At 45.3% G+C, this 4,202-nt stretch overlaps 1 pseudogene; it reads right to left on the reverse strand.

Moving 5' to 3' along the window:
- Positions 1 to 280: 280 nt before the first annotated feature.
- Positions 281 to 2,097, reverse strand: LOC123946354 (annotated as a pseudogene).
- Between the last annotated feature and the right edge of the window lie 2,105 nt (positions 2,098 to 4,202).

Genomic DNA, 4,202 nt, shown 5'->3' on the forward strand with positions numbered 1-4,202 from the left:
ATCCCAGGACCCTGGGATCATGACTGAGCTGAAGGCAGAGGCTTTAACCCACTGAGCCACTCAGGTGCCCCTCTACTTTCTTTTAATAATAATTCTTTTTAAAGACACAACTGAAAACTAGACAAGTTAAAAAAAAAAAGGAGAAAGAGTAAAGATACATTATTCACTCCACAATAAAATGTTTCCCTACTAACATACCATGGAGGCCTAGTTTCCACATGCTCAGTAGTACTCCAAATTACTGTGTAGGGAGAACAGACTGCATTCAGATATGATGATGTCAAACCAAACATGTACTGGTTTTGGCCCTAACTTGAGTGGAGCTGGTCATTCTAAAGTCCTGTAGGATATGTTGGGTCCCATAGCCAAAGTAGATAGCAAACCCAATCAGCTTCGAGACACCAAACCAGCCCAGGTGTGAGCGGTCATCTGCATCATAAGGCAAATATTCACAAGGATGCACAGGAGTGGGAGGAGAGGCAGAGCATGAACCTTAAAGGGAAGGGCAGTGAAGCTCTGTGGCTGTCTCCAGATGACCCCAGTGATCCCAGTGAACAACACGAGGAACAGCACAACCATTGTAATCCACAGAGTCTGCAAAAAGCAGACTTGGCCACTGTGCCAGCACCAGGCAAAGAAGAGTCGACAGCAGAGCAAGCAGTGAGGAGCAAACATAGACAACCCGGCCAGAGAGTGCCATGGGGGTGGGGCTGCCTGGAAAAACTAGTCTCCTTAGAGCCAGCTTCTCTGCTGCAGGTACAGTCTCTCGCTGCACCTGCACTTCATTCCCCCCATTCTTCCTCTTGGGCTGACACCTGAGGATGAGAACACAAAGAGCCACCTGGGAGTAAACTAACAGGGACCCAATCGACCTGAGTTCACAAGATCAGTGAGTCCAAAGAAGAACGCCATGATTGGTGCAATAATGCCCAAGATCACAGTGGCCACAATGGAAGCATAAGTGCCAGTTTGGATCCTGGCAAGGACAGGGAACAGGAGACCATCCTTTGCCATCACATATATCAACTGGCCTATGGAGAACATAAAGCCCAAAAGGCTGGCAGAAAGACTAAAGATGAATCCAAAAGCTACAACATAACAGGCAGGGGCCCAACCAATGTGGAGAAATGCCTCAGACAAGGTGCTCCCAGGTCGAAGCTGGTAGTAAGGAACCATGAGTATAAGTGCTGCAGAGACACCAAAATACACCAAAACGCAGATGAGCAGTGAAATCACCATGCCCATGGGGATGGAACGCTTGGGATTCTGGGCTTCCTCAACTTTGGTAAGAATACTATGGGAACCAATAAGTGCATAGAAACAGGTAACTACACCATGGAAAGTCCCCTCAAAGCTAGAGGCAACAATCCCCCTGAGCCGAAAGGGTCCAAGCCACAGGTGTCATTGAGACCGGTGTGTATGAACTCCTCTTCTTTGAGCTTCCAGTTGTGCAGGTCCCTCTTAATGAAGCTAAAGATGACGACAAAACTGAGAACCAAAAGTTTCACTAATGTGACCACTTTGGTAACAACGAAAAGCTGACCATTGCTCAGAGTCTGCAACTCCATGAGCAACAACACCAGCCCCACCCTAAAGAAACCTAGATAATCTGCAAGGACTTCAGGAACATGAACTAAGAAGGTCTCATGCAGGGTCTGAGAGATCTGGTTCCCAAGCAGACTGGGGAAAGCCAAGGTCCAGGCTTGGGTCACACTGGCTGTATCAGCAACAACGGAGAGGATGAGGTTCCAGCCAGTGATGAAAGCCCAAATTTCACCCATAGTGGCATAGGTGTAGAGATATGCTGAGCCAGGGTGGGGAATCCGGGCACTAAACTCTGCATAGCACAGCCCAGCCAACAATGAAGTTAGGCCAGCCACCAAAAAGCAGTCCAGACAACACAGAAGTTAGGCCGGCCACTAAAAAACAGATCACAATGGATGGTCCTGCTTGATTGCCAGCCACCTCACCAGCCAAGATACACACACCTACACCCACTGTGAGGCCCACACCCAGGGCCACTAAAACCAGAGTGTTCAGGCTTCTGTTGGGGTCAGTCTCAGGTACCAGCTGCTCCAGCGTATTTCTGCATACCATCTTTTGAACAAATCTATGAAGTGCCTGTCACAGCATTCTAGCTGGAATTGAAGAGGATTCCAGGATCAGAGGAGCTGTAACAAGCCCAGGTTGCACAGAGGCTCAGATTGTGTTCATTGAGGCTAAGTTAAGCCAAGCTCTGTTGGGGCTGCTGAGTTCCCTTGCTCAGGCTTCAAACCTACTGCAACATATTTTATCTGGTATATGCTATCTCTCCATAATGCCTAAATAAATAAGAAATGTTTAGTGAAAAATGGTGTTTAATCCACCGAGCAAAATACAGATGTCTCACATCACCTGTGGCATCACAAATATCACAGAAATTGACATCAAACGACACCCTAGAAAAATCAACCCTGATTTCCTCCCAGAAAAATGGCTAAATACCTCCCAACACTCTCCTTTTTTGCATACCATATGATATAATCCTATTTGAGTTCTTCTAAGTCATGTAGCCTCATGTATTAATGAAGATGTAAGACCCAATAGGACATGAATGTATTCTGCTATAGTTCTCATGTAGGATGTTTGCTTGGTGCTGGAGTGTGATTTATGACACATAAATTCATGGACCAGAAGTCCACCTTGTACAATCGTTTTTTAAATATTACCTGAGTTTAAAATACAAATATTGGTCCCTGGTCTTATAACCCTTAGCCAGCTAACATCAGATGGCAGTTTAGCCTACTTTCTCTTCATTCTGCATGATCTATTCAGTTGTACCGCTGACAAAGAATGTACTGTCCACTACTTCCCTTTACTCACTAGGCCAAAATGGGTGCTATGAACAAAGAAGAGGGAGAAAGGGGCAGAGTCTACATAACCACCTGCAAGAAGGAGAGGACCAGACTGTCTGGGAAGGAAACACTGGAGAAATGGGAGCAGCAGCCAACTCGGGGTCTGGACTGAAAAGGGAGAGGAGAAAGAAAGAAGTTTTATAAATTCTCATATTTAATAAACCTCACCCAAAGTATCCAGAAAAAAATTAACTACAGTTTTTATATCCATAGCTATGAGAGTGTGATGGGTAGGAAGAAAAGAAATAAGTCACCTAACTCAGTGGCTCATAACCTAAACAATTCCGTCTGTCTCCTCCCCCTATGGGTTCCAGGAAAGAAGGTTAACTCACTTCTGCAGTCTCCTCACTGGCCACACTCTGCTCCATACACACCCTGAGCCATCTGGCATGTCAGCTGATAAGGGCCTGGAGACCATGTTCTGCACTGTGAGCTTTTAACTCCCTATTAATTTTTCACAAGGAGTTATTTTTAACTCACTCAAACCATAGTCTGAATGTGTTTTCTTAATGAAGGAACACCACATGTGGTTCCCTCTTCCACCTCCTCCCCTCCTGCTATTCAAATGGCCCCCTCCTCAAGGGGAGCAAGGATTTCGATGAACATTTCACAGCAATGCCCTGGAATGAGCAGTGGAGATCAGAGAACAAAGTCATGAAGCCCCCACTCTCCTCCCTACTCATGCTTTGGTTTTGAGAGAATTTGAAGAAGTGTTGTCAGAAGTTTTTAAACACGGAAAGATCAAGTCAAAATTGAGACGTCTTCCCTCTAGATGTTCAAAAGGAACCCTTGGGTTATGGGCCAGTCCTTCTATCTACAAATCCCTCTTAACTCCTTATTTGCTGCCTACCAGTCCCAGTGTTATGATTACCAACAACCAAATGAGACAGATAAGGGGGGTCAAATTTTAACTCATGGAATCTTTTTATACTACATAAAATATGAACCAAGAAGGGTATTCCTCAATCAGAAATGAACAGTCAAGGCAAGTGCATGTCAAAGTCCCAGATGTCTTCCTAGTGGATGGAAGATACGAGTAGTAAGGGCCACATTTTCCAGTATTTGCAAGGCTAGCAAGTCAGCCTGCGAAGATTTCATGGAAGAGGTGTAATTATCCTATCTTGACACTGTATATAACTCTTTCCCAGGAAAACATCAGTTCAAGCTATAGCTTCAGCCTAGGCCATGAGCCAATGAATAGAGCCTCTTTTAGGCCTTCCTTCCCTGCCACCACCAAGAACACAAACTCCACCACACCTTGAACTAATAAATACATCTTGCCCAGGGAGAGAGATCCAGGTAAATATC

The sequence above is a fragment of the Meles meles genome, chromosome 7 (genome assembly GCF_922984935.1).
Source record: "Meles meles chromosome 7, mMelMel3.1 paternal haplotype, whole genome shotgun sequence".
In the NCBI taxonomy this organism is placed as follows: Eukaryota; Metazoa; Chordata; class Mammalia; order Carnivora; family Mustelidae; genus Meles; species Meles meles.